The following is a 24,918-nucleotide window of genomic DNA, read 5'->3' on the forward strand; positions in this document are numbered from 1 at the left end:
TTTGAGCAGGTTGTCACAGGTAGACATGAAGCATCTGGACAGCAGGCAAATGGAATTAGTTCAATTCTAGTTGTCTGATATCAGGGGCTGTTGTCATCTCATATTCATATAATGACAAATTATTCATGGTGGTCTCCTGCAGTCTTTCTTTGAGGAGGACTGTTGAAGCTGTAAACCAAAGGCTTTTCTCTAATCTTCCATACTTGGTCTGTGCTTTTCTACACAGCAGCATAAATGCTCACATCTTCATGACTGTGTACATCTTGAGCAGGATCACCATCTTTATTTACTACAAAAAAAAATGAAAAGATATTCCCTTTTGCTGCGGTGAACTGTCCAATAAATAATCCATAAACCAAAAAACAGCTGGTTCACCCAGGCTAACACTGTGCCGAAAAGCAAATAAACTGTCTGTGCAATCCAGTAATAAAAGTTCTGTTAAAATCCAGAATTTAATGAAAAGAATGAAATAAAACAAAATAAGAACAAAAATAATAAAAATTAAGTCCCTTGTCCAACGATAAGCGCTTTTGAATAGTTCTTCTTCAGATCGTATAATCAAATGGGACATTCATCTGTATATATAAGCCAGTCAGAATTATTCACCCAATGAGAATATCAACACCAAGGTTCCAGCCAATCCATGTTTGGATTTCTCCATCTAATTTGCATAAACCAGGTTAACAATCCCATTCTCTAAATGAATGCTTCACACAGCTTGCTAATGTTCAGTACTAATGAAGCTATAGAGACCATATATATTGGCCCAAAAAAAGGGGATATTGAGAACATAACTGAACTTAGGGAAACCAAATGGATAATAAACCTTAGAGCTGATCAACATCCGGGGTTGAATAGTGTTATACCGTTGAAACCTGTCCTGAAGAGATGCAGATCGACCATGAGCTAACAAGATCATAAGTGATGAATGATAAATAGCTGAAGAGACATGGTGGAATCTTAGTAAAATATTCTATTGATCTTGAATGGATGGGATGAAGTCAGAAATTTATACATATTGATCTTGGATGGATGGAATGAAGTCTGAAACTTGCATACATTGCTATAGTGAAATAACATACTTATTATTTTGCTTTATAAGAGCATTTATGTCGTAATGGAAGTTTGATTATGTTCGATTATGTTAGTGTCAAGATTAGAAGATTTGATGCTGTCGACATATGCTATTTGTAGTTTAATATGCCCATATTTTTCCTGCTCTGGTTTCATCAAAACAAAACTGGACAGTATGATAAACATCTGAACAGAGATGGTGGAATTTTAGTAAAAGTTCCTTATTGATCTTGAATGGATGGGATGAAGTCAGAAACTTATATATACTGACTTTGGATGGATGAAATGAAGTCTGAAATTTCCATACATTGCTAGAGTGAAATAACATACCTATACTCTTCTCAGGAAAAACTTATAGGCAGTCACCATGTGAATTTATCGAGGTATAAATGTGGCCATGCAAGACATGGAGCCTTGACATTTATTGTCACTCAGTAATTGTCCTGCTATATTCCTGTCTTGGGAAATGAAATTTTATTAATGACATTGTCTATTTTTTATTGATAGCGATGCTTACTACTATATATATTATTTTTTGTCATCCCCATCACTGGACATCAGAGATATGTGAAAAACTTCTTTTGGGTTAATTAGATTAAAGAAAAGAAGTTTCATAATAGGAATTTATGAAAGTCAGCAGATTTGTTTTTTGCCGTTCCTTGGAAGCCGCTATTGGCTACTTAGATCATCCATTTATTGTTCGTGCCATTTTTCCTCTGTTGAATATTAGAAATATGTGAAGAACTGCTTTTGGGATTATTTGACAAGTTTTTCGATAAGAATATATGAAGGCTGGCAGATTTGTCTTTTGCTGTTTCTTGGATGCCACTATTGGCTGTTTAGTTCACCTGTTTTGTATATTCTGACTCCAGTACATTAGTGTGAGGCATGCTTCTAAGTATGCATGAAAGCTAGCTGCTTCATCTGTTACTTCTTTTGGAAGTGCTATTGGTTACTAACATCACCTACATTGCATATTTCATTAGTACTGAACATTAGCAAGCTGTGTGGGGCATCCATTTAGAGAATGGGATTGTTAACCCGGTTTATGCAAATCAGATGGAGAAATCCAAACATGGATTGGCTGGAACCTTGGTGTTGATATTCTCATTGGGTGAATAATTCTGACTGGCTTATATATACAGATGAATGTCCCATTTGATTATACGATCTGAAGAAGAACTATTCGAAAGTGCTTATCGTTGGACAAGGGACTTAATTTTTATTATTTTTGTTCTTATTTTGTTTTATTTAATTCTTTTCGTTAAATTCTGGATTTTAACAGAACTTTTATTACTGGATTGCACAGACAGTTTATTTGCTTTTCAGCACAGTGTTAGCATAGGTGAACCAGCTGTCTTTTGGTTTGTGGATCTTTATTTACTGGGAGGTGCCAGCCTTTGTAAAGGTAACTTTGCCCCATGGCCTGTTCAATAATTCTTGTCATTTCAGAACCATTGGTCACTTGAGCCAGACTGTATAAAGTCAACATTGCCTCATAACATGTTTAGATCTTCTTGCCATTTTATGAGCTGTTTATAAAGTCAGTTTTGTTAATCCTAGATGTTGGTAAACATTAAAGATATTTCCCTTTGGTCTTAATATTTTTATTAGGCAAAATTACTATGGTTTCAAGTGTATGTAAATGTTGTGGAGTTTATGCCATCCCCAGAAAAGTCATTACCTTTAAGTGCGAGAGTGGCAACAAAGTAGCTTTAAAAGACTTTTACGTTGACTTCCTGTCATGACAGGGAACATGAGAAGTATTGGAGCAGAGCTCCCTCTTCTTCCAAGACTAAAACTCTAAGATCTGTTGTCTTTTCCATCCATTCATCAACATGGGTTTCGGAGCTGACCTTGGGAACTTCTAAGCTTTGGATTCAGTGCTCAGGCTCTTCCTCTTACCCATAATCCCTGTGTAAGGAGTGAACTACCTCAGATCTTGTTTGCCTCCAGAAGCGATTGATGGATCTTTGGTGCTCAGGAGAAATTGTATGCTCTCTTTTGGGCTTAATTTTCATTCTTCTATCATACATCCAACCCCTCTGCTTGCACTTTGCTCTCCTCCTCTCTCTTAATTTTTCTCCCTTTTTCTTCCTTCTTGCTCCTGGCACGAGACTGTACTTTAAAAAAAAAGCATTTTCTTCTTAGTTTAATTTACTTTAATTGTTAAAAAAGGGTATTTTGTATGTGTTCCTCTTTTCTTCTTCTAGAGTAGCAGATGAGCCTTCTGGCTTTAAAAAATGTATAGCTTGCTCACACAAGCTTCCAAACTCAGAAGCAAATGACAAGTGCATCTATTGTTTTGAGCCGTCACACCTGGACATCTCCAGCTGCATTTGCAAGGCCTTTGACCAATGGGCAATTAGTGAAAGGAGGAATAAACTTATTTTAAAGAGCCTGCTACAGCCTTCAACAGGAGATGATCTCTCTTCTGGATTGGGAAGTCTGCTGCTTCTTTTTCCATTTCTTCTTTAGCCAATAAGGTATCTGACAAGTCAGAATAAAAACACAGAGATTTAGACAAGGAAAACAAAAAGTCTAAAACTTCTAAGATAAGGTCTCCAGACCAGACAGCCTTGTCAGCTCCAGTGCCAAAAATATTCATACCTTTAAAGTCGATGATCTTTTCAGATCCACTAATCATAGGATCCCGTATGCCACCTAAGTTTTCCCTAGATCATATCTCACCCAGGCTTCAATCTCCAGTTTTGCAGGGCAGACCACCCTTCTCTGCCTCTTCTCTTAGGCCAGCTAGGTCTAGCAGGAGCCTCACTGAAACTGACATGGACAGCATGATGAAAATTCTTTGGACCCAGATCCAAAAGTGGGACCTTCCAGCTTTTACTGCTGTCAGAGCTACTACTTCCCTATATCCTTTAATGTCTCTTTCTTTAATCTGACCTTGCAGATCAGTGACCTTGGATCTGACTCTCACCCAGAACATGTCTGCCCTGGAACCAACAGACCTTAAAGCTTCGACTCTGCTGAGTTCTTTGAGGAAGTCCAGAGCCAAATTATCTGTATGGACTCCAACAGGGTAGGATCGGACCCAAGGACTTTGGATGTATTCCTTCCTCTAGGAGCCTCAGTGCTTGATAGTTCAACTGTGGTGTCAGACTTGGATCCCAGTCACGTAGCATCTAGAGTTGAGCCACCTTCAGGAATTTTGGCTGCTAGAGCAAGGCCTTCAGATCCGTGTCAAGCTCGGCATTTGAGGGTTTCAAGAGAGCAGTTTCTCAAATCAAATCAAAGAGAAGACCACCCCCTCGGAATCTGATCGCCATAGGATTTCCCAGGATCTGCAGCCTGCTTTGCTTGTCCCTTTGGGACAGCCAGTGTCCAGAATCCTTGAGTCAGTCCTCCTAGGACAGAGTGCATCAACTCCCGAGTCCTCTCCTGAACAGTCCACTGAAGAGGTACACAGCAAGGGTAAGCACAAATGGAAGCACTTGGATTCTCCTGTGGAGTCCCATGTCACTGACACTGACCTTGATGAGGGAGAAGATTCTCCTAGATCCTCCATGAGGATGTTTAGTTTGGAGAGATACTCAAACTTCTCAGAAGGGGGTTGGTCTTCCTGAGTGCCTTCTCTGGAAGAGTCAGTTTTTCATGAAGCTTTTGTTTCTGGCCCATCTTCTTCTTGGGTGGTCCCCCTAGCTGTTGAGATGATCAAACTGATCTGTGTTTGGACTTGGAAGAAAGCAGACACAACTGAGCCTGTTCTCAAGAAACCTGACAGATTCCTTGTTCCTCCCAAAGACTATCCCCATTGGAGCAAGGGGTCTGTGGTAGTGGCTGCAGCCACTAAGAAAGAACTTGCAGATGAAAGTTCTTCTGTGCATCCACCAGACAGGGAATCATGTGCACTGGACAGATTTGGGAAGTGTATTTATACCTCGTCTACTTTTTGGTGAGATTGCTCAATTACTTGGCACATGTTACGTTTTTCCACAGGGATTTGACTAAGGAAATCACCAAATCTCTCCCAGGGACCTTGTCTGCAGATCAGAAAATCTATTGATTCACAGCTGGCTACCCTACATCTTTATCCAGTGCCTCTGTATGCCTTTTCTCTAATGCCACAGAAGGTGCATCTAAAGCAGCCAGCACAGGTATTTCCACAAGGAGGCATGCCTGATGTGGCTATGTGACTTTATGGACGATTACAGGACAACCTTCTTCAGTGCTTCCTAAATTGGATCAACCCTTTTTGTTCCCAAAGTTAAAAAAAACTAAGTCCAGAAGTGAGAAAATCCTTATTTTGGTGTAGGGATCAAATTCTCCACCCCTCAAAGGACCTTCTCAAGAATCCAGAAGGGAGGCAAGAGAATTTGGTTTCATAAATCCCAGGGATTTACATTGGATACTTCTGAAGAAAAAGCCCCTCAAAGCAGAGGGAAAAACCATTACAATGGAGGTTGCCAAAAGAGCAGAAGTGGCTTGCAAAATCAAGGCTTCAAAGGTCCTTTCTCAGAGAAGCCTTTCAGCACTCTGGAGGCAGTTGGGGGTGCTTATCCCTGCACCCAACAACCTAGATTGCCACCAGTCAAGACAAATGGGTTTAAAAGAACATTACCAGAGGCTGTTTCATTCTCTTCCATATCCTTCACCACATTCAAGAAGATTTCCAGATGTTCATTCTCACAAAGGGAATAAGCTGCTTCAGAAATGAAGAAGCTTTTAAGAAACTGAGTCATCAAAGAGGTCCTTCCAGACCTGAGAGGTTCGAGAATTTATTTAAGATTCTTTTTAGTGCCATAGAAAAATGGGGACCTAAACAGAACAATTTTGTGAAGCAAACAAAATTTCAGATGGTCACGGTTCATTCAGCTCATTCTTCCCCTCCTGTGGAAGAATGACTGGATGTACTCAATAGATCTTCAGGATGCGTAAAAAATGGACATATGCTTTAGAAAATACCTTCACTTCTAGCTGGGAGCCAGTCATTTCTAGTTCAGAGCTCTGCTCTTTGGTCTCAACACAGCCCTCCAGGTGTTTACCAAGTGCATGGTAGTAGTGGAAGATTGTCTATGACTGCAGAGTTTCCAGGTATTCAAATATTTCAATGACTGTCTCATCACTGCCCCTACCAGAAATCTTCTCATTCAACCCAGAGACTCTTTGCTCCAGCTGTAAACAGACCTGGGGATTACAGTAAATCTAACAAACTCCAAGCCACAACCAGTAGTCACTAGAGTTTATCAGAGCACGTTTGGACACAAAACTTCAGATGGCAAGCCCCTTCCCATACTCAAGAGTTGCATCACTTCACCAAAATGCCCAGGACATTTTTTCCCACCAGAAGCCACCAGCAAAACTAATTCTTCACATTCTGGGGTCCATGGCACATCTGGGTAATTTCATGGTCTCTGGAAGTTCAATGGTCAATCAGGAACCAACACTTGTTTTTTCAAGTGTCACTAAAGATAATTTGCAGTACACATATATAGTAGTGGCTGGAATCTTCACATGTTTTACATGAACGACCTTTGATTCTCTCCCCCCCAAGCCACAGTAACCATGGATGCTTCCCTACTGGGATGGGGGGATTATCTGGAAAGACGGTCCAAGGCACATGGGCCAGTCTACACATCGATGTATTGGAGATGAAAGCAGTTCTCCTAGCACTGTAGGCTTTTCAGAATTCTCTCTGCTTGGTTGTGATTTCTATCCAGACAGACAATGTGGCAGTTGTTTCATACATAAACAAACAGTATGGAACCAGATCTTATCCATTGTGTTGAGAGGCGATGGGCAGTGCTTTCTGATAGCAATGTACATCTGTGGAAATCCAGTATCCTTGCAGACAAGTTGAACAGGTTAATTCTACTCCTCACAAGTGGTCCCCTAATCCAGTAGTAACTGAATGGATTTTCAGCCGTTGGGGTCGATCTTGCTGTGATTTCTCTGCCTCTTCCCAAAATACAAAGGCTTCAAGTTCTTTCCTGTAATCATTCTTGGCCCCTTGAGACTCCTTTATACCTTTACTTTGATGCCCCTGATTCCAAAGTTTCTACAGAAAGCATCTACAATGAAGGTCACAGTCATCCTCATAGCCCCTTACTGGCCTTGACAAGTATGGTTTCTCTTTCTGTGGCCTCATGTGGTCTGGGCCCTTGGTGCTTGGCTCAGACCAAGATCTATTTTCTCACCAGGCGGGGTTGCTTCACCCAAACATTCAATCCCTGAAAGTGACTACATGATTTCTCCAATTTCAGTGATGAGTCCACAGTCCAGATTTTCATCTTCATTTATCCAGTTTTGTCCCTTTCCTAAAAACCTGCTACTAGGAAAATTTACAAAAGCAAATGGAAAAGATTTTCTGTATGGACGGGTGAAAATAATGACCCCTTGCTCCTCTACCACAAATTTTGGACTTTCTCACCCATCTTTTTCAATGCAGAGCCATTTACTCCACCATAAAAGTGCAGTTAGCTTTTGATATTCTCTGTCCACTTGGGTGAACTACAACCATCACTTAGAAATGCATTTTTTCCTTGGGACATTACAGTTTTACTGTAAGCATTGACTGGTCCCCTGGTTAAATCTGCTGCTAGGGTTGATCTAAAGTTTTTAGCATGAAAGATTTTATTCCTGGTTGCTGTCACTTCTGCCAGGAGAATTTCTGAGCTGCATGTCTTGTCCTGAAAATCTCTTTACCTAATATTTCACAAAGACAGAATGTGCCTAAAAACAATCCCTCTTTTTCTCCCCCTAAGGTGGCTTCAGAATCCTCTGTTAACTAGTCCATATATCTTCCAGTGTTCTTCCCCATTTTTCAAACAAGCGTGAATATACAATACATTTGCTAGATGTTCATCGTCTTACTTTTTGCGTACAGCTGACAAAACCTTTCAGAAATTCTGATCAATTATTTGTATCTTTTTCAACTGTTAAGTTGGGGAAAGGAGTATCCAAAACCACTCGCTCATGCTGGTTGCCTCGGTGCATATTTTTTGTCTAAAAAGAAAAAGGTGTGTTACTTCCTTCAGTTCCAACAGCTCATTCCACTAGATCTGTGGATTTATCTACAGCCTTCTTTTCTTGTGTACCAATTCACGATATACAGTCATGGTCTTTCCATAAGACCACCGACAACATCAAAAAAAGTTATGCAAACACCATAACGAGATCTATTAACATCTCTCCCCCATCCTTCCTCATCTCACCTCACATACATTGTCATTCATACTGGGATGACTGTAGCTGACATAGCCTTGACTCCTGGAAGTTCTCCCTTCCTCCCTCTCTGTCTCTGTACAAGCTGACAGTGTTTAGTCAGATAGTTGTTTGGCTATTATCTTATTAATTTTACTAAATTTCTGTAATACAGATCTATTGTACTTAGTCCACTATCCTGGGACACTAATATTAACCTTTCACCTTTTGGTTCAAATTTACCTCCTGCTTGACACCAATATGCTTCTGCTAAAATAAGCAGAGAAGTCCTCTTAGATTTGTTCTCTTCTTGTTTCAAAACTTTCACTATGTTTGGATCTGGTGAGGTCAGCAGATGTGTATGCAGTGTACGTAGAACTGCAGATCCATATATGCAGTTTCGAGGAGGCCCATCCCTCCTTCAGAATGAGGGATATATAATCTTGGTATACACTGATTTTTATGCATTATTTGATAAGCGTGAAGTATTTTTCTTGCTTTCCTGTCCAACTGATCCATTACCTTTTGGAGCTAGTCAGTGACCACAAAACTGTAAGTTAGAACAAAAAGTCTAAAAAATGGTTTATAGCTTGGACTTTCTTCCGAGATCCCAAAGCAGTTATCAGTATTAATTTTAGTTTTCTAAAATAATTCTTACTGAGTTTTGTTCACATTTGTTCACGTTTTATTATCAATCTTTTATCTATTCCCAAATATTTATAAATTCCCTCCTGCTCAAGTTCCTTTATATCACATTCCTATCTTAGGCTGATATTTTCTTGGTGCTGAGGCTTTCCTGCTTTAAACATTGCTTTTGCACATTTATCAAGACAAAATGACATTCTTATATCATCTGAGAAAGTTTTGACCATTTCCAGTTGTGCTTTCAGCTCCTCATCTAATGAACTATACAGTTTTACATCAACGAAAAGAAGATGAGAAGTCTTTACACTTTTTTGCTGTCTAGGAGCCAAATTGTAACCACGACCTAATCTATTAAGAAGACAGCTGAATGGGTTAAGGGCAAGGCAAAAGAGCAGTGGTGACAGAGTCGCTCTGGATTATCCCCTTTGAATTTTTATTCCTTGAATAATCATCTGTCCTTTATCATGGCTTAGTTGCAAAATGCTTTGTCGCTGTTTCATGGTCACTGTAATGTAATTGATCAATGTGGGATGTATCCTATACATCTGTAAGTAGTCCTTTATCCATGGATGTGGGATGCTGTCAAATGCTTTTGTGTAAATCTCTCTGTACCATATTTAGATTCTTCCCCCCTTTTTACAGTTCTCCATTATGACTTTATATAACAACAAATGATCCTTTGCTTTATATGACTTTGTTTTGTTACCCTTTTTTCTATTGCCATGACTGAGTTTTCTTCTAAATGACTATAAACTCTGTCATAAATTTATCTATGAGGCTGTGCTGATGTTATGGTTGATTAATTCTGCATATGTGATGCAAAGGTAAAATCAAGTAAAAAAAATATGATTCTAGCAGTTTGGAGAGCTGCCGTAATGTCAGGCTTAATCCCAAACTAAGGAGGACTGTCCTGAAACGAATACTATGAATTTGTTGACTTAAAAATATGTTGGGCAGCACAGAAGAAGACAATTTTGAGTTAGTAATGTCAGAACTACACACAGTTAGCACTAATTAAAAGAATGGAAGAACTGGAAGCAACCGTGAGTTATCATTCTGACCAGCCATTAAATTTAAAGGGGAGATGAAGGTGTAACGCACAATAACCACCTTGGAACCAGTGTCGGAAATTTTTAAAGGCTAAAATTGTGGATATATAATGTATAAGTAGGTGTAAAAACTTGCATTTCGTAAGTATACCTGAAAAGGTTGAGGGGTGAAATTTTGAAGTTCATGAAAGCCTGATCTGCTGAGAGAAGAGTAGAGATAGGAATTGAAAGAGAGGCCATGGGGTATTTCCCCTTAATCCCTCCAGAAAATATTTCCTAGATCCCTGTTATTGAAATGATTTTGTCAAACTTGTGGGCTTCCAGAAAAGAAGCAAAGGTGGCAGAAACAAGAACGTGGTATGATCATGATTATTCAGCTGAAACAGGGCACAAGAAAACTGCTTTTCATAGTACAGAGAAGCTGTGCAGGTGAGGACATTTTAAATTTAAATTGATGCAGCCAGTCTACTTCAAAGAAAATCTTTGTGGCGAAGCAGTCACATTTTATGCTCATGAAGATGCAGAGGTTATGCTGTATCCACTGCTTCATGCATTAGTTGAATGGTTTTGGATAGTCATACAATTTGGGTATTGAGATTTACCTGAAATTAAGGGCATTTTTAATATTTGTTCTACCAAATCTCAGTACTTGCCTTTCAAAGAACTTGGATATATGTTGCTGAGGACTGACTGATTTTAATGCAAGAACATATTTTACTTGTATACAATGTAGTGCACATGATGTTAGTTTATAATATACCATATATAAATCTTTTGGTGTATATGGTGACCTTTAAGGTTTAGTATTGTAAGGAAGTGTGCCTGCACTACTGATAATATCATCACGTGAGAAGGAAATTGTTGTCTCCTATTTCCTGTCCTGTCCTGTATACCTTCTCTGTACTATAAAAAGCAACTCTCTTGTGCCCTTTTCAGTTTAATATCCTAAAGACATGCTGTAGGTGGATTGGACACTCTAAATTGGACCTAGGCATGAGTGTGTATGCCTTCTGTGGAAGGTTGGGCACCGGGCTGGCAACTCGACACTTTAAAACTCCACTGCCTATCATAAGCGGACAGGTGATCTGCTGTGCCGACCTCTAACCAGGAAAAGCCAAAAGAAGAAGATTATGAAGAAACATTTGAAGGAGCATAAAACAACATGTTTATCAAGGAACAGCATCTTTCTGTCTAGTGGTGAGTGTATGAGATAGATGTGATGTGCAGTGATTTGTAAAAGGCTTAACAGATAAAAATAATGTGTTTGTAATTTTAGAAGATTGAACTGCGGTGGAGGTGCTGCGGTAGCATTGTCGCCTCACAGTAAGACATTATCCTGTTCGATTCTCAGCTAAAGTGTCTTCTGTGTGGAGACAGGCGTGAATGGGCGTACCTTCGTTGAAGGTTGTGCGTCAGGGCTGGCAACTCTGCACGTAAAAATCTACTGCCAATCATTAGCGGACCGGAGTTCCGCTGTGGCAACCCCTAACCGGGAAAAGCAGAAAGACACAACAACAACATTTCATGTTAAGGGGAAGTAAATTTGACCATACTGAAACCATTCATTATATGTGCCTGAGCAATTAACTCAGGAGAGTCAGATACTTTGAAAAATATTATATTTGTTTTCATTTCTTAATGAGTGGGTAGATGGCAGATATGGAAAGGCTAAATCATGCGTTAAGAGAGACTGTAACAGGCTTCGTCTGGCTACATCTAAAACTGCTGTGTATGTTCACTCAGAATTTCTGTTCAGTTAAGAGACAGCTGATCTTGTTCTTGGAAGAAAACTAGAGAAAATGTAAAATATGTTGCAGCCTTTGGAAGTTTGTACAAATTGTTATTTAATGTTGTCATTGGTTTTCCGATTCATGTTATTTATGACCATTTAAGAAGTTTTGTACTGCTTAGAATTCAAGAAAAATGGTCCTCACAAAGTTGACATATTATGCAACACCAGTTAATACAGTGTTGTGCCTGTTTTTTAATTCAGCACCTATCTGTAATTTCTGAATTCAAAGGTTAAGGGTTGAAGCTAGAGCGGAAGGTATTGTAATACTGATCTGCTATGTAATACATTATGTTTGCATTTTTATCATGTAAAGTTAATCAGTTGTCAAATTCTGTAAAAAAAAAAAAAAAAAAATCCAATATATTAGGAAATTTAGACCTCTGTTTGTATTACTTCAAGAAACACATATTTATGACATTGAATTTTGAAACCAGAGAACCTTGGGTATAAATTATTTGGGTTTTCATGAGATCTGGCAGGAGGCCCGAAGGGTGTTCCTGCACTTTCACAAAGAAATATGAGTTTTGAGCTGCTGGTAGTGCAAAAAGATGATAAAGGTAGAATTGTATTAATAACAGGGAGAGTATAGAGAGTGTTATGCATGACTGATGAAGTTGTAGATCCCACCAGGGATTGCTAAACAAACTATAAACATAATGTGAGTTATAGTACTGGAGATGAAGGTTTTCTGAGCAAGAGACTAGATCACATTTTTTTTTCACCAGGGAGGAACACACTGACTGGTACTAGAGCTCATAGGGTACATGTGTTTAGGGTGTTTTTTTTTTACAAACATACTACTGTAATGGGAGTGACAGACATGAATGTGCTACTAAGGCTTCTTAGAGATATTTTACATGTTTCTTTTATATACATACACCGTAATTTACCTTTAAATAAAAATAAATAAATAAAAGGTAAATACACTCATTTACCTTTATCCATTACCCTACCACTCTATCCACAAATATCCCTACATTTAACCACCTTAACCTAAACAAATGGCTCAAGGATCCTGTAAACCCTTACCTTTATTACTACTCCTAATTATACTTATCATTCCCTATCTACTTACTCTCTACGAACACCATAGATTCCTAGGACTGCATACCCACATCACACACACCTCTGTTCTTACCCCCAGCTCCACTCATAGTGTTAGCAACCTCCCCAGCTTAGCTAAGTACTCAGCAGCCATATTTCATAGACTCCATCACATCTCTCAATGTAACCCACTAGCTAGAAAAATAAGAACCTAATTTTTAAACTTCTACAACTCATCCTAAAAGTTCAGGTCCACTCCCTGTTAGATGGTGATATACACCCTAACCCAGGTCCTACCACTATCACAGCTACACAGCCTGATACACCAACAAATTCAATCACACAGACACTTACCAAGCCCCCCAACTCTCTCCTGATAGCTCATCTTAATATTCGTAGCATCAATAACAAAATAGCTCACCTGCATGCCCTTATTGATGTTTATTCCTTTGACATCCTCTGTCTGTCTGAAACATGGCTTAATCCATCAATACAAGACAGTGCAGTTCTACCCCCTGGATATAATATCATAAGACGTGACCGTAACACTAAAGGAGGAGGCATAGCCATACTTTATAAGAATGGATTACAAGTTACCTTGTTAGACTCCAAACCTCCACTTTGCAACAATGCAGAAATTCTTCTAACTAAGGTTCAGCTTAACAAAAGCAAAGCCATATATCTATCATGTGTCTATCTTCCCCCAAGCAATAACATCAACACATTAGAGGCTATCCTCAGCTGGCTCTCAAGTAACTACCCCCAAGAAACCATTATACTTGGAGATTTTAACATTAACTGGAACTCCTGTATATCTGAGCAGCCTTCTACTCATATCAACTTATATGGTTTTACCCAAACTATAACATTCCCAACCCGCACCAGTAAAACTACGACTGGATACTCACTAATACCCCCAACTAAACTGTAAAACAGGCACCCTCCCTGAGGACATAAGTGATCACTTGCTTACCTATTTAATCAGAACAAAAACTGTCATCCGAAACTCTACCATCTGTAGAACTATTCGCACTACCAAAAATTTTAACCCTGCTCACTTTCAAGCTGAACTAGTCACCTGTGACTGGTCACCCCTGAAATACCTCCCAATAGATAATGCCGTGAAATACTTTAACTCTAAATTTCTAACCATTTTAGACAGCCATGCCCCATTACGCAAAGTTAGAATTAGAACCAAACAGGCACCATGGCTCACCAAAATGACCAAACAAAAAATCCTCCAAAGAAATAAACAATGGGCCAAATGGCGCTCAAAAAAAGCTCCTCAGACCACCTGCAATTCAGACAGCTTAGAAATGAAACAAAAAAAGCCATATTAGCCGATAAAAGAAACTACTACTACCAACTACAACAAACCAACCAAAATAATCCCCAAAAATTCTGGCGAGGTATCAATAACCTCCTACACCCTGGATGCTCAAGTACTCCCTCTCCCTCTGGCTCTGACCACAACAATCCCATCCAAATAGCTGACTCTTTTTTTTTATTTATTTATTTATTTATTTTTATTTATTTAATACTTTTTTCACTGAAACCATACAATCCCTAGCCAACCAGCTATCCCCTAGCATCCCAGGCTCTGCCACAACCTTTACCAATAATTCTCATCAATTTCATTTTCAGCCAGTGCCCACTTCACTTATCTGTAACCTCATACAGAAACTTAAACCCACTACTCTCTCTGCTGATAAATTACCTGCAAAAAGCTGCTAAAGTCATAGCCTACCCTATATCCATCCTCATTAACAGAACTATTTCTGAAGGATCTATTCCCCTAATCTGGAAAGTCTCTCACATAATTCCCCTGCATAAGGGCGGTAACTCCAAAGAGTTGTCCAATTATAGGCCCATAGCTATTCTATCTCCTTTGGCAAAAATAATGGAGAAATGTATACACATACAACTGTTAACCTACCTACCCGATCACAATTTTTTAGCAGCCTGTCAACATGGCTTTAGACCATTTCATAGCACCACCTCTGCTCTCGTATCCTTCACTAACCATATTAACAGTAATCGTAATATTGATACTCTATCCTCAGCTGTTTTTATTGACCTGTCCAAAGCATTTGACATGGTGAATCACCACCTCCTTATAGACACACTCAAAAACCTGTCATTGGACAACCATACTATACAGTGGTTCCAATCATACCTACATAACAGGCAACAGGCTGTACTATGGGAAAATACTTTATCTTCCCACGTCCCAGTCACTCTAGGGGTCCCGCAAGGATCTATATTAGGCCCATTACTCTTCTCCATCTTTACAAATAACCTTCATTCTGTAATTCCTCAAGCTGACTGTATCCAATACGCTGACAACTCCACACTCATATGCGCTGCTGCTTCTCAATCAGAACTTCAGTCACTAACCCAAATGACCTTTAGTACAGTTGAAAACTGGCTCCTACAAAGACGTCTTATCCTTAACCCCAAAAAAACAAAAATGTTACTATTTACCCCCACCCGCAGAGCCTCCCTACTTAACTTTACTATTACTTCAAATGATAGAACTATAATATCTCCTGAACCAACCACCAAACTACTCGGGGTACTAATAGATAACAACTTGTCCTTTGAACCTCACATTAATAACACCATAAAAATAGTAAACAAGAAACTAGGTTCCCTCTATAGAATAAAACCCTTTCTTACACCTCCAGCCAGGGTTACTATTGCTCGTACCCACCTCATGTCTACCTTGCTTTATGCCTCCCCTATCTATACCAAAATATGTAGAAGTAATCTGAGTAAACTTGCATTCTCCTGCAACAATATTGCCAGATTTGCAGCTGGGTCCTCCTATAGAACTCATCACTGTATCAATCTGAATCAGTTAGGATGGTTAGAGCTGCCAAATTTAATACTTTTCAATCAATTAATAGTAGCCCATAAGATCCTGTGTTTACCTCAGAATACACCCATACTTACATCCCTAGTCATCCCCTATAATAACCTCAAGACCTTATGCTCAGCTAATAACCTACTTGTACAAATATCAAAATCCAACAACTTAGCTGGTGACACCTTGTTCTCCGATACAGTAGGTAAAGCCTGGAACATCCTCCCAAGCCAGCTAACCTCAATATCCTCTGTCAGCTTATTTAAAAGCAAGCTTAAACCCTACCTCAAATCACACTGGCTATGCCCCTGTGTTAACCCAGACTAAGTACCTAACTACTAGACTCCCACAATTCCTAGCCTCCCATGATCATGATCTTGTGTTGTCTCACTAATTTTTAGTGAGCTTAACCTTCCTTAGGATTTTTTCTCATGTAAATAAGTATATACTGTGGAATGATCAAACACCTTCATATAGTATCACAACCTATGTGTTAAATAACACTAAAAATCCATCCTTGTTTGCTGTTCTTCTATACTCTATCTATTGATCTCTAGTGTTTTTCTTTCTTAGGTTTTTGTGAGACCTTAGTATCTCTTATCATAAATTACTAGGTGTATCTAATTTTGTAATGTTATAAAGATTTGTACTACACCATTTCTAATACAAATGTATTAGTCTTATTCATCTATTCTTAGATAAATTTTTCCTTTTTCCTACTGAAATATAAAATATATAATCTTAGGCTTGTACTATAATTGTTAAAACTTATGTACCAAATTATACTGTTATTGTCTTTGTCTTGACCTTTTATGTTGTTGTAATTTGTGGAGCTTTTCTCCCTGGGCCTCCACTGAAAATGGACATATATCCAGCTGGACTAGCCCGGTCAACAAATGTAAACAAATAAATAAAATAAATTATGAACAGAATGTGTACATCATTGAGAGTGTGCCTACATTTAATTTTTTAAACTACTATCCATTGCTCATGGTAATGGTGTGTTGACAAGGAAATGTTTTGTTAAGGAGATTTATTGAAAAGCATATTGAAGTTGTTTTTAGATGATGGAGATGAATTTTTCACACAACATGGGAGTAAAATAATAAAAACAAGTTTAGAATAGGTACAGTGAAGTTCTAAGGAATTTTTAAGGAATGCTTTTTAATGAGAAGAGATGGTTAATAGATTTAAAAGTGACCAGGTTACATGCAGAGCTACTGAAGGAACAAGAAGAAATAATATATAAGGAAGGAAGGAAAGGCCTAAGCTCAAAGTGTTGGAGTTGCAGGGTAGTACAGATAAATAGGTTACAATGCAGTGCAAAGTAAGCACCTATAGGGAAAAAAACGTTAGGTCTAAGGCTTACAAAACAGAAGGAGGAGACATCATTATACAAGATTATGGTTCTAAAGACAAGGAGGGTTTGTGAGAAAAATGGATACATTGGGAAGTTTTGTTATTTTTTTTATGAAACAGAGGCAGATTGGGGGGAAACTCAAATTAAATAAGGGACTTCCTAAGCGAGCACACATTAAAAAGTTTGCATCAGGAACAGAGGAGCTGCTTGATGCAGTAAGTTCTAGTAGATGAAGAGTAAACAGTTTTAAGGAGTCAAAAAGGGGTAAAACACCCTGTTTTGGGGTGGTCTTCTATTAGAAATATGTGTAATGTGTAAAGATATGTTTGTTAAGGGTTTTACTAAACTAGCTAGATATGTGTTAGTAACTGGAGAATCCCTGAATACAGGGAAGCATGTTATCTTAACTGTTAATCACAATCTAGGCAAGAATCTTTCACAGGTTGGGTCATATAGACCAGTATTGATATTTAAATAGTGATTAAGTAATTTTATTTATACAGGTTACAGAAGAGTTGCTTATATCCTCCACTTGTTGATTTTTCGGGAACAGACAGGTTTTATGCTAGGTAGAACCACCCATGATAACTTATTGAAAATTCAATAAGTATGTTGATAAAAGATGTCAACAAAATCAAACAAATATTGTTGTTTGCAAGCTTTTATTAGAAGTACTTCTTTAAAGTGTTCAGAGTTATGGACTTTCCTGAGAGGCGGGTGCACTTAATACAGATCTTTGTATTATAATACCTCGACACAAATACAAATAGGAAACATATTTTCCAAAAGTTTTCAGTTATGTAACCACACTGGAAAGGGGTGTCCTTTCCTTCTCTGGTAGGTGGTATTTATCCTGAACTCTTGATAAGTAGGCTGAAGCAGATATAACTAAAGGGTTATAATCAGCAGGTGTTTACTCACAAGCTGGCACTATACATTGTTAGCTAAACTCTGTCATAGCTCCTGAAAGGGAGTTGTAAATACTGTTTCAGGATCTTTGTTCATATGTAAGAATTGCTGGACATAAACACACAAAAAGACTAAAGCCATAAAAATTGATTATTTTCCTAGTGATAGGTTATGTGTAGAGTACCTTATCTGAGTGACTCCATTCAGCTAGCTACTTAGGACTGAAGTTAACAAGACACACACACACACACACACACACACACACACACACACACACACACACACACACACACACACACACACACACACACACTATAATACAGAGAATTCAGGTAGTCCAGTAGGTTGTTCTGCCACTATTATTATGTGTGTCTCAGAGTTTGCCTCTGCCTCTCTAAAGTGAGTGTTTTAATAAATTGAGATAAAGCAGTACAAAGTTTGTAAAGCTGAACAAAAGCCGTGGGTGGCATAAAACATTGTAACTTTGCCAAATGAAGTAGGACAATTAGGAGCACCAGACTATGAGAAATATTGTATGACAGCCAGGTTTAAAATGTTACTATGATATTGGACCAGTGCTACCACTCTAGATGGAAAGTCATTCCAGTACAATAGTGAGGAGGAATCAGCGGAATGTATTATTTATTAATGGACAGAATGTTGGACAGAAGCAATGGCAGAGAGACATTGGTGGTAGTGACAATAAAGTTGATAAACATATTGAAAGAGACAAACACATTGACATAGTTGAATGAGTTGGATCCAGCAGAGATGTTACAAGAATGGAGGCTGTAAACAGTAGCAAAGCAAGGGTGGGGTGAAGGAGCAGACAACCCAGGCACAAAGTTACAGTAAACAATTGAGAGTTCCTACTTCCTGACTTCTTTTTCTGTACCAAAATGCTGATACAGAAAGGCACTTCAAGGTCCATTTTCTTTGCTCTATCACTTGAAGAGCTGAGTGGGTGTGGAGCTAAATAGGAAATGGGAACCAGATGGTAGATGAGTTAGCTACAGCTTTGGCTGCAAGCAGTAGAAATTGCCAAAAATCTGAAGGTGTGTAGGGGGTTTGATATACTGAGATTGGCAGTTAAAATATCAAGGTTGGAATAGTGCAGAGATAGGGGTAGACTTTTGTATAAACAGAGTTTCACAACAATTTACTGGGTAAATTGAAGGCTTTGAATTTGTTTACATTCCAAAGGGTTGAATGAGTTTAACTGGTTTTGTAGTGGACATGTAGCAGGCAAGAATACCTGGGTAAAAGAGTTATGAGTAAAAAAAAGAAGGCATGTGGCAAACAAACAAGTTTAGAATTGTTTGGGAGGAAGACTTAAATATTACAGTTCATTATGTGAAATTGGAAAGAGTTATCCTAGCCCCCAGGACATGCTACAAAAGAGAGGGAATTAGATTACATTTTTGGTTGAAAATACCATTTAGGTATTTTTTCACTTCCACAAGACACTCTCTGGAATGGGTTATACCTGTTTGTTGGAGATGTGATATTGATTAGTAGATTTTATGTATGTCTGTATCTTTATCATTGTCCTAAATTGGAACAGTTTGTGGGAGAAAGACAGACCTTGTGTAATGTTGTTTGGCCTGGAAAAGTGATAATTAGTGAATCTTTGCGGGTGATTAGTTTAGATAAATAGAGGGAATAATGACGGGGGCAAGAGCATTGTTAGATCTGTTATTTTTGCCTGTGAATAATGCAATCACTAGAAAATGGAAAAGAAAAGAACCATGGATACAAGATTTCAAGCAAACTATGAACAATATAAAAAAATGGAACACTGTCTCAATTGTCAAGATATGAGAAAAACATTTTTGAAGTTGATGCCTTGGGCATTGCAGATGGAAGGGTTATCTGATAATGAATAATAATTTAAATGTCATTACAGTGTGAATAGTTTCCTTTATATTTACTTGTTTTTAAAATGTTAATGTAGTGGAAATCCTCCTTGGCAAATAGGTCCAGGCAATAGAAAGTACTGTGTGTTCCAAGTGAATATTTCTATTTGATATATGTTATCATTTAATTAATAGCTAAAAGAAAAACTTGATCTGAAGTAGGCACTTCATTTGTCAGCAACCTTTGAAATACGGATCCGATCTCTGATCCGAGCCGGCAACTTCTACCACAGCATAGATCCGAGCTCCTAGCTCCTCCCTTTACCCATAATCCCCTGCCAACCCTGACTGACCCCAGATCTAGTTTGCCGCGCTTCAAGCTACAAGCTAGGTTCCTGAGCTCCTGGTGGATCAAAATTTGTGAGAGAAAAAGTCTTAAATTTCTTTCTTTTTTCTGTTGCTGTGAGTGAGAGTGAGTGATTAGGTACCCTATAGCCTTCTTAGCTAACTAAATTTTATTTTTTTTTTGTGTGATCCTGTCTCCTCCCTTCCTCGCTGGTCATAGTGTGTGTGTGTGTGTGTGTGTGTGTGTGTGTGTGTGTGTGTGTGTGTGTGTGTGTGTGTGTGTGTGTGTGTGTGTGTGGTGTGTTTAGGGGCCTAGTGAGTGTGTTTTCCTTTTTAAAATGTCTGAGGCCCCTAAAGCCATTTTTTCTAAGTGCACCAAGTGTGGCCATAAGCTTTCACCGGCGGATGGCCACACTCGGTGCGTTAGGTGCCTTGGGGTTGAACACCTCTCCTCTGGATGCACGATTTGCGTGGCGTTCAACCCCAGGGCACTTAAGGACCGGAGGTCAAAGCTGATTCTGGTGGGCCTTTTGCCCCCAGATCAGGCTCCGGCCTCTGGTACTTCTGTGGCCACTATCCAGCCCTTGATGGCGGCCACTCCTGCCCCCCTCCCTCCGATCGGGACTCAACCTCCCGCTTCGGCTCCGGAGGAGAGGGAGGCTAAGAAAGGCAAGCGGAGTTAGAAGCACCATAAGCGGCGGGCCGAAGACTCCTCCTCGGCCCCGCCTGCCAAACGGGCTTCTCCCTCCAGGGCTTCTGGATCACCTCCTCCTCGGATCCGATCCCCTTGCTTCTCTCCGGGACCCGAGGAGGGGGTGACCCGGTCCTCGTCGAGGTCATTGAGGCGACACTCCAGGCCTGCCTCGGTGGCCTCTTCGAGGTCCACTTTTAGCATGTCGGATGCAGACATGGACCGGATGATGAGGAGGTTCATCCAGGCCCAGCTGCAGATGGGAGTGCTCTTGCCTCCCTCCCCTCTTGGTGGGAGCTCGACCCCATTCTTTGCTCTAATCACTCCTTCTCCGACCCGTTTTCTGGGTTTGGAGTGTTCGGAGCTGAGCTGCGTTGGATCCGGGGGTGGGTCAGAGCCGACAGTGCTGGGCACTTCGGCTCCGACTGTTCCCTCGAGATTGTCAGATCCGACCTCTCAGAGCCATGGCCCGAGCTTCGTATCCGAGGGATTCGGTGTGCATTCGGCTCCGTCCCTGTTGGAGCATGCGTGTCCTTCGGATCTGATGGTCTAGGGCCCGGGTCCGGTCCTCGCTTCGGATCCGGGTGGGAGTCGACTCTCGGATCCTACCGAGGGTGTCTCCCCCTCGGCTTTCGCTGCGGTGGAGAGGGCACTGTTGAGTGCATCCGGACCTCCGGTCCTGGCTTCAGCTCCCCCCTGCACTCCCTCTCAGCTGGTCCAGGCTCCCATCACCCGGCCTTTGGGGCAGCCTGCTTCAGCGCCTTGGGATGTTCCTTCGGAACATGACATTGCTGGTGAGACTTTCTCGGACAGCCCCCCCCGAGGAGGTTCCTCACAAGTCTAAGTGTAAGAGGAGGCACGTGGACTCCCCCGAGTCCCTTACGGAAGATACGGACTTAGATGAAGGGGAAGGCTCCCCAAGGTCACCCCCTGAGGATGTCTCCTTTGGAGACATCATGGAAATGCTGAGGATCAGGGGGGGTTGGTCTGCCCCCAAGTCTTCCTCCGATGAGTCTGTATTCCTAGAGGTGTTTGAAGCAGGGCCATCTACCTCTTGGGTGTGTCCCCCCCCCGACCCCCTGGTGGACCTTATTGCCACCAGGGCTTGGAGGGAGCCGGACACTGTAGAGCCAGTCCCCAAGCATCCAGACAGGATCTTGAGTGCCCCCACAGAGAGAAACCATTGGAGCAGAGGTCCCCCTGTGGATGCCATGTTGGTGGCGGCGGCCACCAAGAGAGAGTTGGCTCAGGAGAGCCCCACGGTCCACCCACCGAGCAAGGAGTCTCGTGCGATGGACTGCCTTGGGAAGTGGGCCTTCAGTTCAGCAACCTTCTCGATGAGGGTGCTGAACTATATGGCACACGTCATCCGGATGCAGCAGCGGGATCTGATCAAAGAATATGCTGCCTCCCCCCCAGAGTCAATGTCGGAAGGGGACAAACAACTGTACTCCTCCCGAATGTCCACTCTACGGTCCATTTCTAACACCTCTATGTGGCTTTTGTCTCACGCCACTGAGGGAGCCGCTAGAGCTGGCGGAGTCGGCCTGGTCATGAGGCGACAAGCCTGGCTCCGACATTGTGACTTCTCGGAACCCTTTAAGGCGTCATTCGTGAATGCCCCCTTTGATGGTTCTGCTCTGTTTGGAAAACCGTTCGTGACACTTTAGTCCAGAGCGAGAAAGACAGGAAGACGTTGTCTGCCATCGGAGTCCGCTTCTCTGCTCCCCAGAGGTCCTTTTCCAAGAACCAAAAGGGTCAGAAGAAGATGTGGTTCCGGAAATCACATCAATCCCAGTCTGCTCCGGATAACCAGTCCTCTCGTGCAGAGGAAGACAGGGAGGACGCCGCCCTAGAGGCAGAGGGGGTCCCAGGAATTTTGGGTCCAGAGAACCTTCTCTGAGAGGCCCACGCAGAACCCCTGAGGGGTTGCCTGGCTGCTCAACTCTGGAGGCAGTCGGGGGGGCGTTTTTCGAGGCACCTAGCAATGTAGGAGTCCATAACAATAGATCGCTGGGTGCTTCGCATCATATCCAGAGGTTACCAAATTCCCTTTATTGTAACCCCCAAAACCAGAAGCCTCCCCGATGTACCACCCAGTCAGAGGGAGGCGGCTGCTACAGAAATTCAGCAGCTTTTACAAAAAAGAGCCATCCAACCCGTCCCCCCAGATCAGCTCGATCAGGGTTTTACTCCAGGTTCTTTCTGGTGCCAAAAAAGACGGGGGACTTGAGGCCCATCCTCGACCTCTCTCTCTTGAACCTGGCCAGTACCCAAAGAAAAGTTCCGGATGGTCACACTGCAATCTATTCTCCCCTTGTTACAGGAGAACGACTGGATGTGCTCGATAGACCTCAAGGATGCATACTATCACATTCTAGCAGACAGATGCTCCAGGAGGTTTCTCCACTTCCGGCTGGGAGCCAGTCATTTTCAGTTCAGGGCCCTCCCCTTCGGTCTCACCTCAGCCCCCAGGGTGTTCACCAAAGTCTTAGCGGCAGTAGCAGCCCACCTGAGACTCCAGGGAATTCAGGTCTTTCCGTACCTGGACGACTGGCTCCTTACCACCCCTACAAGGCATCTGCTCTGTTCATGCAGGGATTACTTCCTCAATCTTGCTCCACGTCTAGGGTTGACAGTCAACATGGCCAAGTCCTTTCTGGCTCCTACACAGGTAATATATTTCATAGGGGCGAGACTGGATTCCAAACTAATGCTTGCTTTTCTGACTCCAGATCGGCTTCAGAACCTGAGGTTGCATGTACAAGCCATCCTCCAACTTCAAGCTCCACCGGCGGATTTGGTCCTGAGGGCTCTAGGGTCCATGGCGGCAGCAATTTCTCTGCTGCCCTTGGCCCGTCTGAATATGAGGGTCCTGCAGTGGACCCTTCAGGTGCAATGGTCCCTGTCTCGCAACCCTCTGTACCATCCCATTCCCCTAAACAGGACTTGCAGAAGGTCGCTCGTGTGGTGGCTCCAGTCCCCGAGCCTCCACATGGGACGTCCATTCTCGATGCCTCCTCCCATTACCACAGTGACCACAGACGCTTCTCGCCTGGGGTGGGGGAGGCATTATTCAGGCAGAATGGTCCAAGGCATGTGGAACGACATAGAGACCTCCTTGCATATCAATGTCCTAGAGATGAGGGTGGTGTTTTTGACGTTGCAGGCACTTCACGACCTTCTTCCGATTGGGACGATTGCAGTACATACGGACAACATGTCAGTGGTCTGGTACATCAACAAACAGGGGGGAACCAGGTGTTATCCTCTTTGTCGCGAGGCCATGAGAGTGTGGGAATGGACGATATCCACCAACCGCTTTCTCATTGCAACGCACATTCTGGGACGGTCCAACATCCTAGCAGACAGGCTCAGTCGTACAATCCTGACTCCATACGAATGGTCTCTCAATCCTCTAGTAGCGGAGCAATTATTTGCCCAATGGGGACAACCCTGTTGCGATCTTTTTGCCTCTTCCTCAAATACCAAATGCAACAGTTACTTCTCCCTAATCCCCCCTCTGGGGGAGTCCCCGAGAGACTCTCTAGTGCATGCTTGGCCTCCCGGTCTCCTTTACGCTTACCTGCCATTGCCCCTGATGCTAAAACTTTTACAGGAAGCCAGTCGGTTGGGGAGCAAGATGATCCTCATTGCCCCATTCTGGCCTCGTCAGACGTGGTTCCCGTACCTATGGTCTCACCTGATTCATCCGCCCTGGATTTTGGATCCTCTTCCGGATCTCATTACTCACCCCCTGGGTCTTCCGACCCCCAACCTGGTCAACCTCAAGCTGACGGCTTGGTTGCTCCAGTTCCACTCTTGAGTAGGACTCCCGGAATCTCCTCACCAGTCAAAGCCATTCTAGTAGCAGCACACAAGCCATCCACCAGAAAGGTCTATCGGAGTAAGTGGAAACGCTTTTCCATCTGGGCTGAGCACCGTCATTTAAATCCTTTTTCAGCGCCTTTAACATTGGTTTTGGATTTTCTATCTACCCTTTTTCATCAGGGGGCTAGCTGTTCTACAGACAAGGTGCAACTAGCAGCGATTTCGCACTATCATGTAGGGCATGAGTCTGGCCCTCGTATTACCTCCAAGCTCTGTAAAGCTTTCCTTAAGGGTA

At 41.6% G+C, this 24,918-nt stretch overlaps 1 protein-coding gene across 5 annotated transcripts in view; it reads left to right on the top strand.

The window, feature by feature from the left end:
* Positions 1–24,918, top strand: part of USP16 (ubiquitin specific peptidase 16) — a 1,120,218-nt gene that overhangs the window by 417,048 nt on the left and 678,252 nt on the right. The gene's annotated exons all lie outside the window — the stretch shown is intronic.

Source organism: Protopterus annectens, chromosome 5.part0, assembly GCF_019279795.1.
Source record: "Protopterus annectens isolate FY-2018-M chromosome 5.part0, PAN1.0, whole genome shotgun sequence".
Classification (NCBI taxonomy): Eukaryota; Metazoa; Chordata; order Ceratodontiformes; family Protopteridae; genus Protopterus; species Protopterus annectens.